Source organism: Pseudophryne corroboree, unplaced genomic scaffold (assembly GCF_028390025.1).
Source record: "Pseudophryne corroboree isolate aPseCor3 unplaced genomic scaffold, aPseCor3.hap2 scaffold_539, whole genome shotgun sequence".
Taxonomy (NCBI): domain Eukaryota; kingdom Metazoa; phylum Chordata; class Amphibia; order Anura; family Myobatrachidae; genus Pseudophryne; species Pseudophryne corroboree.
In genome coordinates, this window is record NW_026970140.1 from 281,801 (window position 1) to 308,843 (window position 27,043).

A 27,043-nucleotide genomic window follows, 5' to 3' on the forward strand; every position below is an offset into this window, starting at 1 on the left:
TACCTAGACTTTAGATCTGAATTTGAATGTACTTGTGAACTAACTTAATTTCCTACTTCTAAATTCATTCCTAAATTCACTACTTACATGAATCCTGTAGTTGGGCATTTTGGGACTTCGATTGTGGGCATTGTTTTGTGTCCAGACCAGCAGCAGGTGGTGTGCATTTGCTGGAAAGGCATCGAAGACCTCCGATATGCTGCATCTCCTGATGTGTGTCTCCCTCAAGTGGCTGTCAGCAAATGCCTGCTAGACACCCCATTCCAAGCTGATTGTGACATCACGGAACATGCATCATAGAACAGGCATGCTAAAACATGGGTCTTCAACCTGCGACCCTCCAGCTGCTGTGGAACTACACATCCCAGCATGCCCTGCCTCAGTTTTAGCATACCTTATAGCAAAACTGTGGCAGGGCGTGCTGGGATGTGTAGTTTCACAGCAGCTGGAGGGCCACAGGATGAAGACCCATGTGCTAGAGCCAAGCCGCAGGTACATTGAATGCTAGCAAGCTGAATATTTAAATCCTTTTTGTTCCGCAGCATTCCAATGCGGAAGATTCCATGGAACCAGAGATCCTTCCATTGAGAAGGACATGCTGCCTGGATGACTACACTGTGCAAATTAAATCACGGAGCCAGTTGGTTTGTGGGTGGCTCTGGTGACTGGGTGGTTGGGTGGGTGGTGTGTCGGAGGTGGAGCACATGCAAATGATTGTGTATCATCCAGCTAGTGAGAGTGAAAACTCATGCAGGAGTGTGCCTGCTTGTCAGTGGGTTATGCACCTTGCCAGACGTTAAATCTACATAGAGCAGCTGGAGGGGACAAGAGCATGTTTGCAAAATATAGATAGAAGAGCATATATGCTGGCGCATTCTCCATGATTGTGTCAGCTTATGTTTTGGTGCACTGCACTTTCCTCCACTAAGTTTTAGCCATTTTTGTTAAGCTCAAGTGTAGTTGCTTTTCGGCCTTTTGGCTGTGATCTTGTATTGTGGTTGAAGGGTCTGCTGGAGGGAGGGATTGCTTTCTTCATTGGCGAAAGACCAAAGATATTCCAGGATGGAAGGCTTGGGAACACTATCTGTTTTTCAGTTGTGGAAGAGCACAGAGGTCGGATTGGACTACATTCTATAGTAAAGGATGTCTTTCTATTTATTAAACCTCCCCTTATATGTGTCAGTCTTTCAATAAAGCTTCGGGCTTGTGATTCCCTCACCCTCTTACACTCCACACCCATAGCCTTATTAACTGTTGTATTATTGTACAGTTTAAATGTATAGTGCAGTTCATGATTTATAGTGTAGGCTGGCCTGTGCTGTAGTTCTTGAACTGTACTATACCATCAGCATTTCTATTGTGTTTTGGCTGTGCCGCAACGCGGTACTTATGTGTGTAATGTTTATGTATGTTTTTTTGCTTCTTTATGTGCATCGGTCCTACAAGTAATGAAAGCTCTTCTCCCATCTCCCTTTTCTGAAAAGCCATTTAATATATGGTTCCCAGATAGGGGACATATCAGATATTGGATTTCAAAAGCATCAAATATCATACCACTTTTATTGCCATCAAAGATAAACATTGATTGTTTTCAGATATTGGCTTGAAAAAGCAGTCTTTATTGACATAAAAAAAAAACATACATAAACATTGCACACATAAATACAGTGTTGCAGCACAGCCAAAACACAATACAAATGCTGACGGTATAGTACAGTTCAAGAACTACAGCACAGGCCAGTCTACACTATAAATCATGAACTGCACTATACATTTAAAGTATACAATAATACAACAGTTAATAAGGCTATGGGTGTGGAGTGTAAGAGGGTGAGGGATTCACAAAACCGAAGCTTTATTGTAACACAGACACATATAAGGGGAGGGTCAATAAATAGAAAGATATCCTTTACTATAGAATGTAGTCCAATCCGACCTCTGTGCTCTTCCACAACTGAAAAACAGATAGTGTTCCCAAGCCTTCCATCCTGGAATATCTTTGGTCTTTCGCCAATGAAGAAAACAATCCCTCCCTCCAGCAGACCCTTCAACCACGATACAAGATCACAGCCAAAAGGCCGAGAAGCAACTACACTTGAGCTTAACAAAAATGGCTAAAACTTAGTGGAGGAAAGTGCAGTGCACCAAAACATAAGCTGACACAATCATGGAGAATGCGCCAGCATATATGCTCTTCTATCTATATTTTGCAAACCTGCTCTTGTCCCCTCCAGCTGCTCTATGTAGATTTAACGTCTGGCAAGGTGCATAACCCACTGACAAGCAGGAACACTCCTGCATGAGTTTTCTCTCTCACTAGCTGGATGATACACAATCATTTGCATGCGCTCCACTTCCGACACACCACCCACCCAACCACCCAGTCACCAGAGCCACCCACAAGCCAACTGGCTCCGTGATTTAATTTGCACAGTGTAGTCATCCAGGCAGCATGTCCTTCTCAATGGAAGGATCTCTGGTTCCATGGAATCTTCCGCATTGGAATGCTGCGGAACAAAAAGGATTTAAATATTCAGCTTGCTAGCATTCAATGTACCTGCGGCTTGGCTCTAGCACATGGGTCTTCATCCTGTGGCCCTCCAGCTGCTGTGAAACTACACATCCCAGCATGCCCTGCCACAGTTTTGCTATTAAGGTATGCTAAAACTGAGGCAGGGCATGCTGGGATGTGTAGTTCCACAGCAGCTGGAGGGTCGCAGGTTGAAGACCCATGTTTTAGCATGCCTGTTCTATGATGCATGTTCCATGATGTCACAATCAGCTTGGAATGGGGTGTCTAGCAGGCATTTGCTGACAGCCACTTGAGGGAGACACACATCAGGAGATGCAGCATATCGGAGGTCTTCGATGCCTTTCCAGCAAATGCACACCACCTGCTGCTGGTCTGGACACAAAACAATGCCCACAATCGAAGTCCCAAAATGCCCAACTACAGGATTCATGTAAGTAGTGAATTTAGGAATGAATTTAGAAGTAGGAAATTAAGTTAGTTCACAAGTACATTCAAATTCAGATCTAAAGACTAAACACAAAACACAGAATAAGACTCCACAGAGCAATTATCAGGTGTCTTTATCAATTGTTGCATTTAAAAAATCAAGCAATTAGGGAACACAATGTTGCGACAATGTAACCCTATTTGCAAAATAGTACTAAATAAGTTTGTCGATGTAAGACATTTGCAAAGGCGCAAACAAAACACGCTGGAAAATGCAACTGAATCTGTTTTTGGAGGTTAGAAAAGATGCAGGATCAAGTAGCTCCATGGGTAGGGTGTTTGATTAGAATTCAACAGGTTATAGGTTTGAATCCTGGGTATGATAGTTTGAGGTGTTATTTAATAAAGCATGTTTATATATTAGTCACACATGGCTTACTTGTACAAATGGCATGTCACAAGTTAGTGCTGACTGCTGATATGCCATTTGCACTAAAACAAATTAAAATGGTAAAAGTTATTGTACTTTAAGTAAAAATAAAAGCTAAAATATCTATCCCAGTTTTGGATTACTTTAATGAACAAAAAAAAAATGCATATAGCAAAGGATAGTTTCAATCTGCCTACCTATGGGTTATGGACCCAGCATGCTTCCATTACAGTACTCTGCTGCACATGTAAGTGCAAGAGATCCTGAAGCACTCACTCATCATGGGAAAGTACCAATGTGTTTCTTCATTGGTTGATGGAAGAAACATCTTACAAAAACTCTCCACATTATTGACTTTTTAAAATGTTTCTAGGAATCGTTCTAGATGAATGCTTATTAGCCTTTGTCAGTATGGACTTTTACAAAGTGTTGCTGTGGCGCAATCAGTTACTGTGTAAGGCTATTAACTAAAAGGTTGGTGGTTCAATCCCACCCAGGGACGTAATTGAACTTGTTATCAGATTTTGGTGATCTTTATGTAGACAAGTGAAAATTTCAAACCCCCTCTTATGGTGTAGGGTACCTGGCCTTCTCTGATGTAATCAGAGTTAGATTTGATTAAGTGATTTTATAAAAACAGCTAGGAAGCACAATTTAGCAGTGGGTTGCAGAGAAAAAGAAATATGCTGGCAAAAAAATCCAATTGAGTGATTAAACAGCTTTTCATTTTCTGGCTTTATTTTTATGCTAACAAATTTGTTCTCTGAAAAGTGTCCACAAAGCCAAGTTTCTGATTAACACATTTGTAGGGATAGTTTTTAACCTATTACTAAATTAAACTTGCTTCATTGGAAAGGCAGCAAGATGCATCCTCATTTCAATATCTACTGAAATAATACAGGTTGACACCAGGAAACATTAACGCCACTGCATCCTTTGTGCTTTCTCATGTGGAAGTCTGTTTAATGTGAAAACAAGGTGATATCTAATTAGCACACAGGTAAGGAATTAAGAAAATCTTTATTTAAGGGTGAAGATGTTTCTCACAAAATCGTTGCCCCAATGCATCATTGAAATTCAAGCTGGAAAGATGATTTTAATATATCACTTGTACATTTTGTATTGCTCTTCTGGTGACAATGTAGTTTGTTTTTGTCAATTACCATTTTAATAATCGGGTAAAGAAAATTAAGTGGATTTTTGAAAGAAAACAATACTGTCAATATACTATTAAAACAAATGAAAATGGTAAAAGTTATTGTACTTTAAGTAAAAATAAAAGAGCAAAAATATCAATCCCAGTTTTGGATTACTTTAATTAACAAAAAAAAAACGCATATAGCAGAGGATAGTTTCAATCTGCCTACCTCTGGGCTATGGACCCAGCATGCTTCCATTACAGTACTCTGCTGCACATGTAATTGCAAGAGATCCTGAAGCACTCACTCATCATGGGAAAGTACCAATGTGTTTCTTCATTGGTTGATGGAAGAAACATCTTACAAAAACTCTCCAGATTATTGACTATTTAAAGTTTTTCTAGGAAACGTTCTAGATGAATGCTTATTAGCCTTTGTCAGTATGTACTTTTGCAAAGTGTCGCTGTGGCGCAATCAGTTAGTGTGTACAGCTATTAACCAAAAGGTTGGTGGTTCAATCCCACCCAGGGATGTAATTGACCTTGTTATCAGATTTTGGTGATCTTTAAGTAGACAAGTCAAAATTTCAAAAACCCCTGTTATGGTGTAGGGTACCTGGCCTTCTCTGATGTAATCAGAGTTAGATTTGATTCAGTGATTTTATAAAAACAGCTAGGAAGCACAATTTAGCAGTGGTTTGCAGAGAAAAAGAAATATGCTGGCAAAAAAATCAAATTGAGTGATTAAACAGCTCTTCATTTTCTGGCTTTATTTTTATGCTAACAAATTTGTTCTCTGAAAAGTGTCCACAAAGCCAAGTATCTGATTAACATCTTTGTAGGGATGGTTTTTCACCTATTACTAAATTAAACTTGCTTCATTGGAAAGGCAGCAAGATGCATCCTCATTTCAATATCTACTGAAATAATACAGGTTGACACCAGGAAACATTAACGCCACTGCATCCTTGCTGCTTTCTCATGTGGAAGTCTGTTTAATGTGAAAACAAGGTGATATCTAATTAGCACACAGGTAAGGAATTAAGAAAATCTTTATTTAAGGGTGAAGATGTTTCTCACAAAATCGTTGCCCCAATGCATCATTGAAATTCAAGCTGGAAAGATGATTTTAATATATCACTTGTACATTTTGTATTGCTCTTCTGGTGACAATGTAGTTTGTTTTTGTCAATTACCATTTTAATAATAGGGTAAAGAAAATTAAGTGGATTTTTGAAAGAAAACAATACTGTCAATATACTATTAAAACAAATTAAAATGGTAAAAGTTATTGTACTTTAAGTAAAAATAAAAGAGCAAAAATATCAATCCCAGTTTTGGATTACTTTAATTAACAAAAAAAAAAATGCATATAGCAGAGGATAGTTTCAATCTGCCTACCTCTGGGTTAAGGGGCCCAGCATGCTTCCATTGCAGTACTCTGCTGCACATGTAAGTGCAAGAGATCCTGAAGCACTCACTCATCATGGGAAAGTACCAATGCGTTTCTTCATTGGTTGATGGAAGAAACATCTTACAAAAACTCTCCAGATTATTGACTTTTTAAAGTTTTCTAGGAAACGTTCTAGATGAATGCTTATTAACCTTTGTCAGTATGTACTTTTGCAAAGTGTCTCGGTGGTGCAATCGGTTAGTGTGTTTGGTTATTAACCAAAGGGTTGGTGGTTCAATCCCACCCAGGGATGTTATTGACCTTGTCATCAGATTTTGGTGATCTTTAAGTAGACAAGTCAAAATTTCAAACCCCCTCTTATGGTGTAGGGTACCTGGCCTTCTCTGATGTAATCAGAGTTAGATTTGATTAAGTGATTTTATAAAAGAACAGCTAGGAAGCACAACTTAGCAGTGGGTTGCAGAGAAAAAGAAATACGCTTGCAGAAAAATCCAATTGAGTGATTAAACAGCTCTTCATTTTCTGGCTTTATTTTTATGCTAACTAATTTGTTCTCTGAAAAGTGTCCACAAAGCCAAGTATCTGATTAACACCTTTGTAGGGATGGTTTTTCACCTATTACTAAATTAAACTTGCTTCATTGGAAAGGCAGCAAGTGATGTCATCCAAGCAGTGGGTCAAAGTTGGCTTCAACCCTCGTCTGCTTATGAAAAGAGAAAAGGGATATGCAGGGCATGGCGGCCTTTTGCGACGCTTGGATGACCCCTAGTTCGCATTAAACACCCCCACCCTCCTTCGGTGTGGGGCTCATGTTGGCCATGCCCCAGCCCCTGAAGCATTCAAGCTGATTTCTTGCAGCAGCTGGGTACTGTAACAGCTCCAGAGCTGCTCTGTAAGGCAAGTAAAAGGGTGTGGGCCCTGCAGCACTACCTGTAGTTTGCATTGTGCATTGGAAGGCACAAAGTAAGCAGACGGGAGGAGAAGTCAGGATAGTGCACAAGGTTATAGAAGGGAGGGGCTCAAGAAAAGAGAAGTGGAAACAGACAGCATACTAGGCTGGAGAGAGACCTGAGACAAAGAGATCTGAATTATACGAGAGCCGTCCAGGGGAAACACAAATTATGCAGTCAAGTTTCCCACATTTGGGGAAATCGCAAGGGGCAGCACACCCAGAGTGCAATGGGTGAGCCTTGCCCTGGGAGAAGCACCTTCATGATCATAGTATCTCACCTGGCAGGTTAGTAGGAGTTGGGCTAGAGCTGGGGAGGGTCGCTGCTCGGGCACTACCTTTCAAGTGAAGGAGATCCAACTGAGGCAGCACAAGGGAACTCTCAAAAGAAGAACAAGGCTAGAGGAAGATCTGAGACAAAGAAATCTGACTTTACCAGAGCTGACCAGAGGAAAGCACAAACACAGTCCACCACTACCACAAATAATGCAGTCGAGTTTCCCACATTTGGGGAAATCACAGGGGTCAGCATACCCAGAATGCAATGAATGAACCTCACCCTGGGAAAACAATCTTCATGACAATAGTATCTCCTATGCAAAATAAGTATGATTTGGGATAGGGCTGGGCAGGGCCGCTGCTCAGGCACATCTCTGTCAAGTAAAGGAGATTCAACTGAGGCAGCACAAGGGAACTCTCATCTGGGGACAACAACTGCAGGGAGAACACATATTTTCAGATGAACATGGGGTGGCAGAAGGCTGCCTAATACTGAAGCACCCCCAAACAACAAACCAAATGCAACAACTAGTGCAAGCATTCCTGGGGGATGGCCTGCAGCAGATGGATTTGAATATGGTGATGTCATCCAAGCAGTGGGTCAAAGGTGGCTTCAACCCTTGTCTGCATATGAAAAGAGAAAAGGAGCGTGCAGGGCATGGAGGCCTTTTGTGGTGCTTGGATGACCCCTAGTTGGCATTAAGCACCCCCACCCTCCTTCGGTGTGGGGCTCATGTTGGCCATTCCCCAGCCCCTGAAGCATTCAAGCTGATTTCTTGCAGCAGCTGGGCACTGTAACAGCTCCAGAGCTGCTCTGTAAAGCAAGTAAAAGGGTGTGGGCCCTGCAGCACTACCCGTAGTTTGCATTGTGCATTGGGAGGCACAAAGTAAGCAGACGGGAGGAGAAGTCAGGATAGTGCACAAGGGTATAGAAGGGAGGGGCTCAAGAAAAAAGAAGTGGAACCAGACAGCAAACTAGGCTGGAGAGAGACCTGAGACAAAGAGATCTGAATTACATGAGAGCCGACCAGGGAAAACTCAAATTATGCAGTCAAGTTTCCCACATTTGGGGAAATCGCAGGGGCAGCACACCCAGAGTGCAATGGGTGAGCCTTGCCCTGGGAGAAGCAACTTCATGATCATAGTATCTCACCTGGCAGGTAAGTAGGAGTTGGGCTAGAGCTGGGGAGGGTCGCTGCTCGGGCACCCCCCTGTCAAGTGAAGGAGATCCAACTGAGGCAGCACAAGGGAACTCTCGAAAGAAGAACAAGGCTAGAGGAAGATCTGAGACAAAGAAATCTGAATTTTACCAGAGCTGACCAGAGGAAAGCACAAATACAGTCCCCCACTACCACAAATAATGCAGTCGAGTTTCCCACATTTGGGGAAATCACAGGGGTCAGCATACCCAGAATGCAATGAATGAACCTAACCCTGGGAGAACAATCTTCATGACCATGGTATCTCCTATGCAAAATAAGTATGATTTGGGATAGGGCTGGGGAGGGCCGTTGCTCAGGCACATCTCTGTCAAGTAAGTTGCATTTGATTTGTTGTTTGGGGGTGCTTCAGTATTAGGCAGCCTTCTGCCCTACCATGTTCATCTGAAAATATGTGTTCTCCCTGCAGTTGTTGTCCCCAGATGAGAGTTCCCTTGTGCTGCCTCAGTTGAATCTCCTTTTGGAGAAGACCTCAATAAGATTGTAGCTGATCTGGCTACTGCTAAAACAGCTTGCCTACCTAGTATGACTCCTACCACGCAGAAGGCTAAAAGTACTTTTCTTGGCCCTTTCATCCTCCAGGTAAAGCGTACCCAAGGTCAGGCATACCCAAAGCAAGCTCATGTTTCCAGACCTGCCAAGCCCAGACTGAAGCAATCCTGGGCTGCCCATCAGCCTGCTTCCAAAACGGACAAGCCTGCCGCATGACGGTGCAGGCCTCCCTCTGGGGGATCCCAGGGTGGGGGGCCCGACTTCTAGGTTTGGCAAAGAAAGGTATAATTCTAAGCTAGAGAATTCTGTTTGGAGCTCACCTTGTACTTTGTGAAGAAATAATCAGCATTGTGGCTGAGCAGATACATGTAGTGTGTGGCTGCAAACTGCATGGATCTGCTGCGTTGTAATGCTGATTCTTTTTTTTTGCAAAGTACCAATAGCTTCATATAATGTTCACAATTTTTATGCAGGATCAAATAGCTCAATAGGTAGGGTGTTTGATTAGAATTCAACAGGTTATAGGTTTGAATCCTGGGTATGGTAGTTTGAGATGTGTTATTTAATAAAGTATGTTGTTCTGACTGCCGGCATCCTATCACCTGGGATATCATACTAAATAAATGGAGTTGATCAAATTTTTTTTTTTTTTTTAACTAGGGACAATTTCCAGATACTTCCCTTTATAACTGAGATTGCCCCCTGGAACTTCACATCAGTTGACAACTATGCATGAGTGGGCAGTGCTTGCCCTGGATCTGTCCACCCATTTATGTGCCGCCATAAAATAAAGCATGACTAACAGTTATCCTGGGCGTACACTACACAATTATCTGTCAGGCTATCTATCCAGTCTGGATGGTTGGAATGAAAATCTGGTAATGTATAGGAGCAAATGTCAATTAACCATTTGCTCCCAAACACTAGAAAAGTGGTCAAAAATGGTCATTACACAAATTGGTTAAACCCAACATTTAACCAATTTGTTTAGGGGACCATTTTTGTCCATTTTTTAGTGTTTGAGAGTAAATCGTTGATGGTCATTTGCTCACATAGATAACCGGATTTCTATTCCAACCAGCCAGTGTTGGAGAGATGGTCTGCCAGATTACATAATGCATACCAGAGCCATAACTAGACTTTTTGGTGCCCTGTGACAGAGAATTATATGCCCTCCCCCCCATTTTTGCAATATGGACAAAAGGCGCATGCCTTGTGGGGAAGGGGCATAACAAGATTGGTCTCAGAGAAAGCACATGAGATATGAAGATATATCTAGTATACTTGACACTCAATGGTTTGTGGTATTGCAGGGGTGCCCTCCTTAAATGCATATACAGTCACACATGGCATGTTTGTGTAAATGGCATATCAGCAGTCAGCACTAACTGGTGACATGCCATTTGTACAAGTAAGCCATGTGTGACTAATATATAAACATACTTTATTAAATAACACCTCAAACTATCATACCCAGGATTCAAACCTAAAACCTGTTAAATTCTAATCAAACACCCTACCCATTGAGCTACTTGATCCTGCATCTATTCTAACCTCCAAAAACAGATTCAGTTGCATTTTCCAGCGTGTTTTGTTTGCGCCTTTGCAAATGTCTTACATCGACAAACTTATTTAGTACTATTTTGCAAATAGGGTTACATTGTCGCAACATTGTGTTCCCTAATTGCTTGATTTTTTAAATGCAAAAATTGATAAAGACACCTGATAATTGCTCTGTGGAGTCTTCTTTTGTGTCTACTTCTTATCTACATTTACTTCCCTACCTATAATCAAGGCATTTTTAAATGCTGGGTGCTGCCAGGACGTGAGGCCTACCTAGTCTTTAGATCTGAATTTGAATGTACTTGTGAACTAACTTAATTTCCTACTTCTAAATTCATTCCTAAATTCACTACTTACATTAATCCTGTAGTTGGGCATTTTGAGCCTTCAATTGTGGGCATTGTTTTGTGTCCAGACCAGCAGCTGGTGGTGTGCATTTGCTGGAAAGGCATCGAAGACCTCCGATATGCTGCATCTCCTGATGTGTGTCTGCCTCAAGTGGCTGTCAGCAAATGCATGCTAGACACCCCATTCCAAGCTGATTGTGACATCACGGAACATGCATCATAGAACAGGCATGCTAGAACATGGGTCTTCAACCTGCGACCCTCCAGCTGCTGTGGAACTACATATCCCAGCATGCCCTGCCTCAGTTTTAGCATACCTTAAAAGCAAAACTGTGGCAGGGCATGCTGGGATGTGTAGTTTCACAGCAGCTGGAGGGCCACAGGATGAAGACCCATGTGCTAGAACCAAACCGCAGGTACATTGAATGCTAGCAAGCTGAATGTTTAAATCCTTTTTGTTCCGCAGCATTCCAATGCGGAAGATTCCATGGAACCAGAGATTATTCCATTGAGAAGGACATGCTGCCTGGATGACTGCACTGTGCAAATTAAATCACGGAGCCAGTTGGCTTGTGGGTGGCTCTGGTGACTGGGTGGTTGGGTGGGCGGTGTGTCGGAGGTGGAGCACATGCAAATGAATGTGTATCATCCAGCTAGTGAGAGAGAAAACTCATGTAGGAGTGTGCCTGCTTGTCAGTGAGTTATGCACCTTGCCAGACGTCAAATCTACATGGAGCAACTGGAGGGGACAAGAGCAGGTTTGGAAAATATAGACAGAAGAGCATATATGCTGGCGCATTCTCCATGATTGTGTCAGCTTATGTTTTGGTGCACTGCACTTTCCTCCACTAAGTTTTAGCCATTTTGTTTAAACGCAAGTGTAGTTGCTTCTCGCTCTTTTGGCTGTGATATTGTATTGTGGTTGAAGAGTCTGCTGGAGGGATTGTTTTCTTCATTGGCGAGAGACTGAAGATATTCCAGGATGGAAGGCTTGGGAACACTATCCGTTTTTCAGTTGTGGAAGAGTTGAAAGACCGGATTGGACTACATTCTATAGTAAAGGGTATCTTTGTATTTATTAATCCTCCCTTTATATGTGTCTGTCTTTCAATAAAGCTTTGGGCTTGTGATTCCGTCACCCTCTTACACTCCACACCCATAGCCTTATTAACTATTGTATTGTTTAAATGTATAGTGCAGTTCATGATTTATAGTGTAGGCTGACCTGTGCTGTAGTTCTTGAACTGTACTATACCGACAGCATTTGTATTGTGTTTTGGCTGTGCTGCAACACAGTACTTATGTGTGTAATGTTTATGTATGTTTTTTTGCTTCTTTATGTCAATAAAGACTGCTTTTTCAATCCAATATCTGAAAACAATCAATGTTTATCTTTGATGGCAATAGAAGTGGTATGATATTTGCTGCTTTTGAAAGGCAATATCTGATATGTCCCCTATCTGGGAACCATATATTAAATGGCTTTTCAGAAAAGGGAGATGGGAGAAGAGCTTTCAGTACTTGTAGGACCGATGCACATTTCCTATTCTAGCCTCCAAAAACAGATTCAGTTGCATTTTCCAGCGTGTTTTGGATGCGCCTTTGCAAATGTCTTACATCGACAAACTTATTTAGTACTATTTTGCAAATAGGGTTACATTGTTGCAACCTAATTGCTTGATTTTTTAAATGCAACAATTGATAAAAACACCTGATAACTGCTCTGCGGAGTCTTATTTTGTGTCTACTTCTTATCTACATTTAATTCCGTACCTCTAATCAAGGCATTTTTAAATGCTGGCGGCTGCCAGGACGTGAGGCCTACCTAGACTTTAGATCTGAATTTGAATGTACTTGTGAACTAACTTAATTTCCTACTTCTAAATTCATTCCTAAATTCACTACTTACATGAATCCTGTAGTTGGGCATTTTGGGACTTCGATTGTGGGCATTGTTTTGTGTCCAGACCAGCAGCAGGTGGTGTGCATTTGCTGGAAAGGCATCGAAGACCTCCGATATGCTGCATCTCCTGATGTGTGTCTCCCTCAAGTGGCTGTCAGCAAATGCCTGCTAGACACCCCATTCCAAGCTGATTGTGACATCACGGAACATGCATCATAGAACAGGCATGCTAAAACATGGGTCTTCAACCTGCGACCCTCCAGCTGCTGTGGAACTACACATCCCAGCATGCCCTGCCTCAGTTTTAGCATACCTTATAGCAAAACTGTGGCAGGGCATGCTGGGATGTGTAGTTTCACAGCAGCTGGAGGGCCACAGGATGAAGACCCATGTGCTAGAGCCAAGCCGCAGGTACATTGAATGCTAGCAAGCTGAATATTTAAATCCTTTTTGTTCCGCAGCATTCCAATGCGGAAGATTCCATGGAACCAGAGATCCTTCCATTGAGAAGGACATGCTGCCTGGATGACTACACTGTGCAAATTAAATCACGGAGCCAGTTGGTTTGTGGGTGGCTCTGGTGACTGGGTGGTTGGGTGGGTGGTGTGTCGGAGGTGGAGCACATGCAAATGATTGTGTATCATCCAGCTAGTGAGAGTGAAAACTCATGCAGGAGTGTGCCTGCTTGTCAGTGGGTTATGCACCTTGCCAGACGTTAAATCTACATAGAGCAGCTGGAGGGGACAAGAGCAGGTTTGCAAAATATAGATAGAAGAGCATATATGCTGGCGCATTCTCCATGATTGTGTCAGCTTATGTTTTGGTGCACTGCACTTTCCTCCACTAAGTTTTAGCCATTTTTGTTAAGCTCAAGTGTAGTTGCTTCTCGGCCTTTTGGCTGTGATCTTGTATTGTGGTTGAAGGGTCTGCTGGAGGGAGGGATTGCTTTCTTCATTGGCGAAAGACCAAAGATATTCCAGGATGGAAGGCTTGGGAACACTATCCGTTTTTCAATTGTGGAAGAGTTGAAAGACCGGATTGGACTACATTCTATAGTAAAGGATGTCTTTCTATTTATTAATCCTCCCCTTATATGTGTCAGTCTTTCAATAAAGCTTCGGGCTTGTGATTCCCTCACCCTCTTACACTCCACACCCATAGCCTTATTAACTGTTGTATTATTGTACAGTTTAAATGTATAGTGCAGTTCATGATTTATAGTGTAGGCTGGCCTGTGCTGTAGTTCTTGAACTGTACTATACCGTCAGCATTTCTATTGTGTTTTGGCATTGCCGCAACGCGGTACTTATGTGTGTAATGTTTATGTATGTTTTTTTGCTTCTTTATGTGCATCGGTCCTACAAGTACTGAAAGCTCTTCTCCCATCTCCCTTTTCTGAAAAGCCATTTAATATATGGTTCCCAGATAGGGGACATATCAGATATTGCCTTTCAAAAGCATCAAATATCATACCACTTTTATTGCCATCAAAGATAAACATTGATTGTTTTCAGATATTGGCTTGAAAAAGCAGTTTTTATTGACATTAAAAAAACATACATAAACATTACACACATAAGTACAGTGTTGCAGCACAGCCAAAACACAATACAAATGCTGACGGTGTAGTACAGTTCCAGAACTACAGCACAGGCCAGCCTACACTATAAATCATGAACTGCACTATACATTTAAACTATACAATAATACAACAGTTAATAAGGCTATGGGTGTGGAGTGTAAGAGGGTGAGGGATTCACAAAACCGAAGCTTTATTGTAACACAGACACATATAAGGGGAGGGTCAATAAATAGAAAGATATCCTTTACTATAGAATGTAGTCCAATCCGACCTCTGTGCTCTTCCACAACTGAAAAACAGATAGTGTTCCCAAGCCTTCCATCCTGGAATATCTTTGGTCTTTCGCCAATGAAGAAAACAATCCCTCCCTCCAGCAGACCCTTCAACCACGATACAAGATCACAGCCAAAAGGCCGAGAAGCAACTACACTTGAGCTTAACAAAAATGGCTAAAACTTAGTGGAGGAAAGTGCAGTGCACCAAAACATAAGCTGACACAATCATGGAGAATGCGCCAGCATATATGCTCTTCTATCTATATTTTGCAAACCTGCTCTTGTCCCCTCCAGCTGCTCTATGTAGATTTAACGTCTGGCAAGGTGCATAACCCACTGACAAGCAGGCACACTCCTGCATGAGTTTTCTCTCTCACTAGCTGGATGATACACAATCATTTGCATGCGCTCCACTTCCGACACACCACCCACCCAACCACCCAGTCACCAGAGCCACCCACAAGCCAACTGGCTCCGTGATTTAATTTGCACAGTGTAGTCATCCAGGCAGCATGTCCTTCTCAATGGAAGGATCTCTGGTTCCATGGAATCTTCCGCATTGGAATGCTGCGGAACAAAAAGGATTTAAATATTCAGCTTGCTAGCATTCAATGTACCTGCAGCTTGGCTCTAGCACATGGGTCTTCATCCTGTGGCCCTCCAGCTGCTGTGAAACTACACATCCCAGCATGCCCTGCCACAGTTTTGCTATTAAGGTATGCTAAAACTGAGGCAGGGCATGCTGGGATGTGTAGTTCCACAGCAGCTGGAGGGTCGCAGGTTGAAGACCCATGTTTTAGCATGCCTGTTCTATGATGCATGTTCCATGATGTCACAATCAGCTTGGAATGGGGTGTCTAGCAGGCATTTGCTGACAGCCACTTGAGGGAGACACACATCAGGAGATGCAGCATATCGGAGGTCTTCGATGCCTTTCCAGCAAATGCACACCACCTGCTGCTGGTCTGGACACAAAACAATGCCCACAATCGAAGTCCCAAAATGCCCAACTACAGGATTCATGTAAGTAGTGAATTTAGGAATGAATTTAGAAGTAGGAAATTAAGTTAGTTCACAAGTACATTCAAATTCAGATCTAAAGACTAAACACAAAACACAAAATAAGACTCCACAGAGCAATTATCAGGTGTCTTTATCAATTGTTGCATTTAAAAAATCAAGCAATTAGGGAACACAATGTTGCGACAATGTAACCCTATTTGCAAAATAGTACTAAATAAGTTTGTCGATGTAAGACATTTGCAAAGGCGCAAACAAAACACGCTGGAAAATGCAACTGAATCTGTTTTTGGAAGTTAGAAAAGATGCAGGATCAAGTAGCTCCATGGGTAGGGTGTTTGATTAGAATTCAACAGGTTATAGGTTTGAATCCAGGGTATGATAGTTTGAGGTGTTATTTAATAAAGTATGTTTATATATTAGTCACACATGGCTTACTTGTACAAATGGCATGTCACCAGTTAGTGCTGACTGCTGATATGCCTTTTGCACTAAAACAAATTAAAATGGTAAAAGTTATTGTACTTTAAGTAAAAATAAAAGCTAAAATATCAATCCCAGTTTTGGATTACTTTAATGAACAAAAAAAAATGCATATAGCAAAGGATAGTTTCAATCTGCCTACCTCTGGGTTATGGGCCCAGCATGCTTCCATTGCAGTACTCTGCTGCACATGTAAGTGCAAGAGATCCTGAAGCACTCACTCATCATGCGAAAGTACCAATGTGTTTCTTCATTGGTTGCTGGAAGAAACATCTTACAAAAACTCTCCAGATTATTGACTTTTTAAAGTTTTTCTAGGAAACGTTCTAGATGAATGCTTATTAATCTTTGTCAGTATGTACTTTTTGCAAAGTGTCTCTGTGGCGCAATCGGTTAGTGTGTTCAGCTATTAATCAAAAGGTTGGTGGTTCAATCCCACCCAGGGACGTAATTGACCTTGTAATCAGATTTTGGTGATATTTAAGTAGACAAGTCAAAATTGCAAACCCCCTCTTATGGTGTAGGGTACCTGGCCTTCTCTGATGTAATCAGAGTTAGATTTGATTAAGTGATTTTATAAAAAAAACAGCTAGGAAGCACAATTTAGCAGTGGGTTGCAGAGAAAAAGAAAAATGCTGGCAGAAAAATCCAATTGAGTGATTAAACAGCTCTTCATTTTCTGGGTTTATTTTTATGATAACAAATTTGTTCTCTGAAAAGTGTCCACAAAGCCAAGTATCTGATTAACATCTTTGTAGGGATGTTTTTTCACCTATTACTAAATTAAACTTGCTTCATTGGAAAGGCAGCAAGATGCATCCTCATTTCAATATCTACGGAAATAATACAGGTTGACACCAGGAAACATTAACGCCACTGCATCTTTGCTGTTTTCTCATGTGGAAGTCTGTTTAATGTGAAAACAAGGTGATATCTAATTAGCATACAGGTAAGGAATTAAGAAAATCTTTATTTAAGGGTGAAGATGTTTCTCACAAAATCGTTGCCCCAATGCATCATTGAAATTCAAGCTGGAAAGATGATTTTAATATATCACTTGTACATTTTGTATTGCTCTTCTGGTGACAATGTAGTTTGTTTTTGTCAATTACCATTTTAATAATCGGGTAAAGAAAATTAATTGGATTTTTGAAAGAAAACAATACTGTCAATATACTATTAAAACAAATTAAAATGGTAAAAGTTATTGTACTTTAAGTAAAAATAAAAGAGCAAAAATATCAATCCCAGTTTTGGATTAATTTAATTAACAAAAAAAATGCATATAGCAGAGGATAGTTTCAATCTGCCTACCTCTGGGTTATGGACCCAGCATGCTTCCATTACAGTACTCTGCTGCACATGTAAGTGCAAGAGATCCTGAAGCACTCACTCATCATGGGAAAGTACCAATGTGTTTCTTCATTGGTTGATGGAAGAAACATCTTACAAAAACTCTCCACATTATTGACTTTTTAAAATGTTTCTAGGAATCGTTCTAGATGAATGCTTATTAGCCTTTGTCAGTATGTACTTTTGCAAAGTGTCGCTGTGGCGCAATCAGTTAGTGTGTAAGGCTATTAACCAAAAGGTTGGTGGTTCAATCCCACCCAGGGACTTAATTGACCTTGTTATCAGATTTTGGTGATCTTTAAGTAGACAAGTCAAAATTTCAAACCCCCTGTTATGGTGTAGGGTACCTGGCCTTCTCTGATGTAATCAGAGTTAGATTTGATTCAGTGATTTTATAAAAACAGCTAGGAAGCACAATTTAGCAGTGGGTTGCAGAGAAAAAGAAATATGCTGGCAGAAAAATCCAATTGAGTGATTAAACAGCTCTTCATTTTCTGGCTTTATTTTTATGCTAACTAATTTGTTCTCTGAAAAGTGTCCACAAAGCCAAGTATCTGATTAACATATTTGTAGGGATGGTTTTTCACCTATTACTAAATTAAACTTGCTTCATTGGAAAGGCAGCAAGATGCATCCTCATTTCAATATCTACTGAAATAATACAGGTTGACACCAGGAAACATTAACGCCACTGCATCCTTGCTGCTTTCTCATGTGGAAGTCTGTTTAATGTGAAAACAAGGTGATATCTAATTAGCACACAGGTAAGGAATTAAGAAAATCTTTATTTAAGGGTGAAGATGTTTCTCACAAAATCGTTGCCCCAATGCATCATTGAAATTCAAGCTGGAAAGATGATTTTAATATATCACTTGTACATTTTGTATTGCTCTTCTGGTGACAATGTAGTTTGTTTTTGTCAATTACCATTTTAATAATAGGGTAAAGAAAATTAAGTGGATTTTTGAAAGAAAACAATACTGTCAATATACTATTAAAACAAATTAAAATGGTAAAAGTTATTGTACTTTAAGTAAAAATAAAAGCTAAAATATCAATCCCAGTTTTGGATTACTTTAATGAACAAAAAAAAAATGCATATAGCAAAGGATAGTTTCAATCTGCCTACCTCTGGGTTATGGGCCCAGCATGCTTCCATTGCAGTACTCTGCTGCACATGTAAGTGCAAGAGATCCTGAAGCACTCACTCATCATGCGAAAGTACCAATGTGTTTCTTCATTGGTTGCTGGAAGAAACATCTTACAAAAACTCTCCAGATTATTGACTTTTTAAAGTTTTTCTAGGAAACGTTCTAGATGAATGCTTATTAGTCTTTGTCAGTATGGACTTTTTGCAAAGTGTCTCTGTGGCGCAATCGGTTAGTGTGTTCAGCTATTAGTCAAAAGGTTGGTGGTTCAATCCCACCCAGGGACGTAATTGACCTTGTGATCAGATTTTGGTGATATTTAAGTAGACAAGTCAAAATTGCAAACCCCCTCTTATGGTGTAGGGTACCTGGCCTTCTCTGATGTAATCAGAGTTAGATTTGATTAAGTGATTTTATAAAAAATCAGCTAGGAAGCACAATTTAGCAGTGGGTTGCAGAGAAAAAGAAAAATGCTGGCAGAAAAATCCAATTGAGTGATTAAACAGCTCTTCATTTTCTGGCTTTATTTTTATGATAACAAATTTGTTCTCTGAAAAGTGTCCACAAAGCCAAGTATCTGATTAACATCTTTGTAGGGATGGTTTTTCACCTATTACTAAATTAAACTTGCTTCATTGGAAAGGCAGCAAGATGCATCCTCATTTCAATATCTATGGAAATAATACAGGTTGACACCAGGAAACATTAACGCCACTGCATCTTTGCTGTTTTCTCATGTGGAAGTCTGTTTAATGTGAAAACAAGGTGATATCTAATTAGCACACAGGTAAGGAATTAAGAAAATCTTTATTTAAGGGTGAAGATGTTTCTCACAAAATCGTTGCCCCAATGCATCATTGAAATTCAAGCTGGAAAGATGATTTTAATATATCACTTGTACATTTTGTATTGCTCTTCTGGTGACAATGTAGTTTGTTTTTGTCAATTACCATTTTAATAATCGGGTAAAGAAAATTAATTGGATTTTTGAAAGAAAACAATACTGTCAATATACTATTAAAACAAATTAAAATGGTAAAAGTTATTGTACTTTAAGTAAAAATAAAAGAGCAAAAATATCAATCCCAGTTTTGGATTACTTTAATTAACAAAAAAAATGCATATAGCAGAGGATAGTTTCAATCTGCCTACCTCTGGGTTATGGACCCAGCATGCTTCCATTACAGTACTCTGCTGCACATGTAAGTGCAAGAGATCCTGAAGCACTCACTCATCATGGGAAAGTACCAATGTGTTTCTTCATTGGTTGATGGAAGAAACATCTTACAAAAACTCTCCACATTATTGACTTTTTAAAATGTTTCTAGGAATCGTTCTAGATGAATGCTTATTAGCCTTTGTCAGTATATAGTTTTGCAAAGTGTCGCTGTGGCGCAATCAGTTAGTGTGTAAGGCTATTAACCAAAAGGTTGGTGGTTCAATCCCACCCAGGGACTTAATTGACCTTGTTATCAGATTTTGGTGATCTTTAAGTAGACAAGTCAAAATTTCAAACCCCCTGTTATGGTGTAGGGTACCTGGCCTTCTCTGATGTAATCAGAGTTAGATTTGATTCAGTGATTTTATAAAAACAGCTAGGAAGCACAATTTAGCAGTGGGTTGCAGAGAAAAAGAAATATGCTGGCAGAAAAATCCAATTGAGTGATTAAACAGCTCTTCATTTTCTGGCTTTATTTTTATGCTAACTAATTTGTTCTCTGAAAAGTGTCCACAAAGCCAAGTATCTGATTAACATATTTGTAGTGATGGTTTTTCACCTATTACTAAATTAAACTTGCTTCATTGGAAAGGCAGCAAGATGCATCCTCATTTCAATATCTACTGAAATAATACAGGTTGACACCAGGAAACATTAACGCCACTGCATCCTTGCTGCTTTCTCATGTGGAAGTCTGTTTAATGTGAAAACAAGGTGATATCTAATTAGCACACAGGTAAGGAATTAAGAAAATCTTTATTTAAGGGTGAAGATGTTTCTTACAAAATCGTTGCCCCAATGCATCATTGAAATTCAAGCTGGAAAGATGATTTTAATATATCACTTGTACATTTTGTATTGCTCTTCTGGTGACAATGTAGTTTGTTTTTGTCAATTACCATTTTAATAATCGGGTAAAGAAAATTAATTGGATTTTTGAAAGAAAACAATACTGTCAATATACTATTAAAACAAATTAAAATGGTAAAAGTTATTGTACTTTAAGTAAAAATAAAAGCTAAAATATCAATCCCAGTTTTGGATTACTTTAATGAACAAAAAAAAAATGCATATAGCAAAGGATAGTTTCAATCTGCCTACCTCTGGGTTATGGGCCCAGCATGCTTCCATTGCAGTACTCTGCTGCACATGTAAGTGCAAGAGATCCTGAAGCACTCACTCATCATGCGAAAGTACCAATGTGTTTCTTCATTGGTTGCTGGAAGAAACATTTTACAAAAACTCTCCAGATTATTGACTTTTTAAAGTTTTTCTAGGAAACGTTCTAGATGAATGCTTATTAGTCTTTGTCAGTATGGACTTTTTGCAAAGTGTCTCTGTGGCGCAATCGGTTAGTGTGTTCAGCTATTAGTCAAAAGGTTGGTGGTTCAATCCCACCCAGGGACGTAATTGACCTTGTGATCAGATTTTGGTGATATTTAAGTAGACAAGTCAAAATTGCAAACCCCCTCTTATGGTGTAGGGTACCTGGCCTTCTCTGATGTAATCAGAGTTAGATTTGATTAAGTGATTTTATAAAAAATCAGCTAGGAAGCACAATTTAGCAGTGGGTTGCAGAGAAAAAGAAAAATGCTGGCAGAAAAATCCAATTGAGTGATTAAACAGCTCTTCATTTTCTGGCTTTATTTTTATGATAACAAATTTGTTCTCTGAAAAGTGTCCACAAAGCCAAGTATCTGATTAACATCTTTGTAGGGATGGTTTTTCACCTATTACTAAATTAAACTTGCTTCATTGGAAAGGCAGCAAGATGCATCCTCATTTCAATATCTATGGAAATAATACAGGTTGACACCAGGAAACATTAACGCCACTGCATCTTTGCTGTTTTCTCATGTGGAAGTCTGTTTAATGTGAAAACAAGGTGATATCTAATTAGCACACAGGTAAGGAATTAAGAAAATCTTTATTTAAGGGTGAAGATGTTTCTCACAAAATCGTTGCCCCAATGCATCATTGAAATTCAAGCTGGAAAGATGATTTTAATATATCACTTGTACATTTTGTATTGCTCTTCTGGTGACAATGTAGTTTGTTTTTGTCAATTACCATTTTAATAATCGGGTAAAGAAAATTAATTGGATTTTTGAAAGAAAACAATACTGTCAATATACTATTAAAACAAATTAAAATGGTAAAAGTTATTGTACTTTAAGTAAAAATAAAAGAGCAAAAATATCAATCCCAGTTTTGGATTACTTTAATTAACAAAAAAAATGCATATAGCAGAGGATAGTTTCAATCTGCCTACCTCTGGGTTATGGACCCAGCATGCTTCCATTACAGTACTCTGCTGCACATGTAAGTGCAAGAGATCCTGAAGCACTCACTCATCATGGGAAAGTACCAATGTGTTTCTTCATTGGTTGATGGAAGAAACATCTTACAAAAACTCTCCACATTATTGACTTTTTAAAATGTTTCTAGGAATCGTTCTAGATGAATGCTTATTAGCCTTTGTCAGTATATAGTTTTGCAAAGTGTCGCTGTGGCGCAATCAGTTAGTGTGTAAGGCTCTTAACCAAAAGGTTGGTGGTTCAATCCCACCCAGGGACTTAATTGACCTTGTTATCAGATTTTGGTGATCTTTAAGTAGACAAGTCAAAATTTCAAACCCCCTGTTATGGTGTAGGGTACCTGGCCTTCTCTGATGTAATCAGAGTTAGATTTGATTCAGTGATTTTATAAAAACAGCTAGGAAGCACAATTTAGCAGTGGGTTGCAGAGAAAAAGAAATATGCTGGCAGAAAAATCCAATTGAGTGATTAAACAGCTCTTCATTTTCTGGCTTTATTTTTATGCTAACTAATTTGTTCTCTGAAAAGTGTCCACAAAGCCAAGTATCTGATTAACATATTTGTAGTGATGGTTTTTCACCTATTACTAAATTAAACTTGCTTCATTGGAAAGGCAGCAAGATGCATCCTCATTTCAATATCTACTGAAATAATACAGGTTGACACCAGGAAACATTAACGCCACTGCATCCTTGCTGCTTTCTCATGTGGAAGTCTGTTTAATGTGAAAACAAGGTGATATCTAATTAGCACACAGGTAAGGAATTAAGAAAATCTTTATTTAAGGGTGAAGATGTTTCTCACAAAATCGTTGCCCCAATGCATCATTGAAATTCAAGCTGGAAAGATGATTTTAATATATCACTTGTACATTTTGTATTGCTCTTCTGGTGACAATGTAGTTTGTTTTTGTCAATTACCATTTTAATAATAGGGTAAAGAAAATTAAGTGGATTTTTGAAAGAAAACAATACTGTCAATATACTATTAAAACAAATTAAAATGGTAAAAGTTATTGTACTTTAAGTAAAAATAAAAGCTAAAATATCAATCCCAGTTTTGGATTACTTTAATGAACAAAAAAAAATGCATATAGCAAAGGATAGTTTCAATCTGCCTACCTCTGGGTTATGGGCCCAGCATGCTTCCAGTGCAGTACTCTGCTGCACATGTAAGTGCAAGAGATCCTGAAGCACTCACTCATCATGCGAAAGTACCAATGTGTTTCTTCATTGGTTGCTGGAAGAAACATCTTACAAAAACTCTCCAGATTATTGACTTTTTAAAGTTTTTCTAGGAAACGTTCTAGATGAATGCTTATTAGTCTTTGTCAGTATGTACTTTTTGCAAAGTGTCTCTGTGGCGCAATCGGTTAGTGTGTTCAGCTATTAATCAAAAGGTTGGTGGTTCAATCCAACCCAGGGACGTAATTGACCTTGTGATCAGATTTTGGTGATATTTAAGTAGACAAGTCAAAATTGCAAACCCCCTCTTATGGTGTAGGGTACCTGGCCTTCTCTGATGTAATCAGAGTTAGATTTGATTCAGTGATTTTATAAAAACAGCTAGGAAGCACAATTTAGCAGTGGGTTGCAGAGAAAAAGAAATATGCTGGCAGAAAAATCCAATTGAGTGATTAAACAGCTCTTCATTTTCTGGCTTTATTTTTATGCTAACTAATTTGTTCTCTGAAAAGTGTCCACAAAGCCAAGTATCTGATTAACATATTTGTAGTGATGGTTTTTCACCTATTACTAAATTAAACTTGCTTCATTGGAAAGGCAGCAAGATGCATCCTCATTTCAATATCTACTGAAATAATACAGGTTGACACCAGGAAACATTAACGCCACTGCATCCTTGCTGCTTTCTCATGTGGAAGTCTGTTTAATGTGAAAACAAGGTGATATCTAATTAGCACACAGGTAAGGAATTAAGAAAATCTTTATTTAAGGGTGAAGATGTTTCTCACAAAATCGTTGCCCCAATGCATCATTGAAATTCAAGCTGGAAAGATGATTTTAATATATCACTTGTACATTTTGTATTGCTCTTCTGGTGACAATGTAGTTTGTTTTTGTCAATTACCATTTTAATAATCGGGTAAAGAAAATTAATTGGATTTTTGAAAGAAAACAATACTGTCAATATACTATTAAAAAAAATTAAAATGGTAAAAGTTATTGTACTTTAAGTAAAAATAAAAGCTAAAATATCAATCCCAGTTTTGGATTACTTTAATGAACAAAAAAAAATGCATATAGCAAAGGATAGTTTCAATCTGCCTACCTCTGGGTTATGGGCCCAGCATGCTTCCAGTGCAGTACTCTGCTGCACATGTAAGTGCAAGAGATCCTGAAGCACTCACTCATCATGCGAAAGTACCAATGTGTTTCTTCATTGGTTGCTGGAAGAAACATCTTACAAAAACTCTCCAGATTATTGACTTTTTAAAGTTTTTCTAGGAAACGTTCTAGATGAATGCTTATTAGTCTTTGTCAGTATGTACTTTTTGCAAAGTGTCTCTGTGGCGCAATCGGTTAGTGTGTTCAGCTATTAATCAAAAGGTTGGTGGTTCAATCCCACCCAGGGACGTAATTGACCTTGTGATCAGATTTTGGTGATATTTAAGTAGACAAGTCAAAATTTCGAAAACCCCTGTTATGGTGTAGGGTACCTGGCCTTCTCTGATGTAATCAGAGTTAGATTTGATTCAGTGATTTTATAAAAACAGCTAGGAAGCACAATTTAGCAGTGGGTTGCAGAGAAAAAGAAATATGCTGGCAAAAAAATCCAATTGACTGATTAAACAGCTCTTCATTTTCTGGCTTTATTTTTATGCTAACAAATTTGTTCTCTGAAAAGTGTCCACAAAGCCAAGTATCTGATTAACATCTTTGTAGGGATGGTTTTTCACCTATTACTAAATTAAACTTGCTTCATTGGAAAGGCAGCAAGATGCATCCTCATTTCAATATCTACTGAAATAATACAGGTTGACACCAGGAAACATTAACGCCACTGCATCCTTGCTGCTTTCTCATGTGGAAGTCTGTTTAATGTGAAAACAAGGTGATATCTAATTAGCACACAGGTAAGGAATTAAGAAAATCTTTATTTAAGGGTGAAGATGTTTCTCACAAAATCGTTGCCCCAATGCATCATTGAAATTCAAGCTGGAAAGATGATTTTAATATATCACTTGTACATTTTGTATTGCTCTTCTGGTGACAATGTAGTTTGCTTTTGTCAATTACCATTTTAATAATCGGGTAAAGAAAATTAATTGGATTTTTGAAAGAAAACAATACTGTCAATATACTATTAAAACAAATTAAAATGGTAAAAGTTATTGTACTTTAAGTAAAAATAAAAGAGCAAAAATATCAATCCCAGTTTTGGATTACTTTAATTAACAAAAAAAAAATGCATATAGCAGAGGATAGTTTCAATCTGCCTACCTCTGGGTTATGGACCCAGCATGCTTCCATTACAGTACTCTGCTGCACATGTAAGTGCAAGAGATCCTGAAGCACTCACTCATCATGGGAAAGTACCAATGTGTTTCTTCATTGGTTGCTGGAAGAAACATCTTACAAAAACTCTCCAGATTATTGACTTTTTAAAGTTTTTCTAGGAAACGTTCTAGATGAATGCTTATTAGTCTTTGTCAGTATGGACTTTTTGCAAAGTGTCTCTGTGGCGCAATCGGTTAGTGTATTCAGCTATTAGTCAAAAGGTTGGTGGTTCAATCCCACCCAGGGACGTAATTGACCTTGTGATCAGATTTTGGTGATATTTAAGTAGACAAGTCAAAATTGCAAACCCCCTCTTATGGTGTAGGGTACCTGGCCTTCTCTGATGTAATCAGAGTTAGATTTGATTAAGTGATTTTATAAAAAATCAGCTAGGAAGCACAATTTAGCAGTGGGTTGCAGAGAAAAAGAAAAATGCTGGCAGAAAAATCCAATTGAGTGATTAAACAGCTCTTCATTTTCTGGCTTTATTTTTATGATAACAAATTTGTTCTCTGAAAAGTGTCCACAAAGCCAAGTATCTGATTAACATCTTTGTAGGGATGGTTTTTCACCTATTACTAAATTAAACTTGCTTCATTGGAAAGGCAGCAAGATGCATCCTCATTTCAATATCTACGGAAATAATACAGGTTGACACCAGGAAACATTAACGCCACTGCATCTTTGCTGTTTTCTCATGTGGAAGTCTGTTTAATGTGAAAACAAGGTGATATCTAATTAGCACACAGGTAAGGAATTAAGAAAATCTTTATTTAAGGGTGAAGATGTTTCTCACAAAATCGTTGCCCCAATGCATCATTGAAATTCAAGCTGGAAAGATGATTTTAATATATCACTTGTACATTTTGTATTGCTCTTCTGGTGACAATGTAGTTTGTTTTTGTCAATTACCATTTTAATAATCGGGTAAAGAAAATTAATTGGATTTTTGAAAGAAAACAATACTGTCAATATACTATTAAAACAAATTAAAATGGTAAAAGTTATTGTACTTTAAGTAAAAATAAAAGAGCAAAAATATCAATCCCAGTTTTGGATTACTTTAATTAACAAAAAAAATGCATATAGCAAAGGATAGTTTCAATCTGCCTACCTCTGGGTTATGGGCCCAGCATGCTTCCAGTGCAGTACTCTGCTGCACATGTAAGTGCAAGAGATCCTGAAGCACTCACTCATCATGCGAAAGTACCAATGTGTTTCTTCATTGGTTGCTGGAAGAAACATCTTACAAAAACTCTCCAGATTATTGACTTTTTAAAGTTTTTCTAGGAAACGTTCTAGATGAATGCTTATTAGTCTTTGTCAGTATGTACTTTTTGCAAAGTGTCTCTGTGGCGCAATCGGTTAGTGTGTTCAGCTATTAATCAAAAGGTTGGTGGTTCAATCCCACCCAGGGACGTAATTGACCTTGT

At 39.0% G+C, this 27,043-nt stretch overlaps 4 non-coding genes across 4 annotated transcripts; all 4 read right to left on the reverse strand.

The window, feature by feature from the left end:
• Positions 1–7,022: 7,022 nt before the first annotated feature.
• On the reverse strand, positions 7,023–7,186 carry LOC135031988 (U1 spliceosomal RNA). The gene has a single exon (XR_010227559.1). It is a non-coding gene; the product is annotated as a U1 spliceosomal RNA (small nuclear RNA).
• A 150-nt stretch (positions 7,187–7,336) lies between these two features.
• On the reverse strand, positions 7,337–7,500 carry LOC135032114 (U1 spliceosomal RNA). The gene has a single exon (XR_010227670.1). It is a non-coding gene; the product is annotated as a U1 spliceosomal RNA (small nuclear RNA).
• A 674-nt stretch (positions 7,501–8,174) lies between these two features.
• On the reverse strand, positions 8,175–8,337 carry LOC135032017 (U1 spliceosomal RNA). The gene has a single exon (XR_010227584.1). It is a non-coding gene; the product is annotated as a U1 spliceosomal RNA (small nuclear RNA).
• Positions 8,338–8,489: 152 nt separating this feature from the next.
• LOC135032093 (U1 spliceosomal RNA) lies at positions 8,490–8,653 on the reverse strand. Its single transcript, XR_010227649.1, has one exon. It is a non-coding gene; the product is annotated as a U1 spliceosomal RNA (small nuclear RNA).
• Between the last annotated feature and the right edge of the window lie 18,390 nt (positions 8,654–27,043).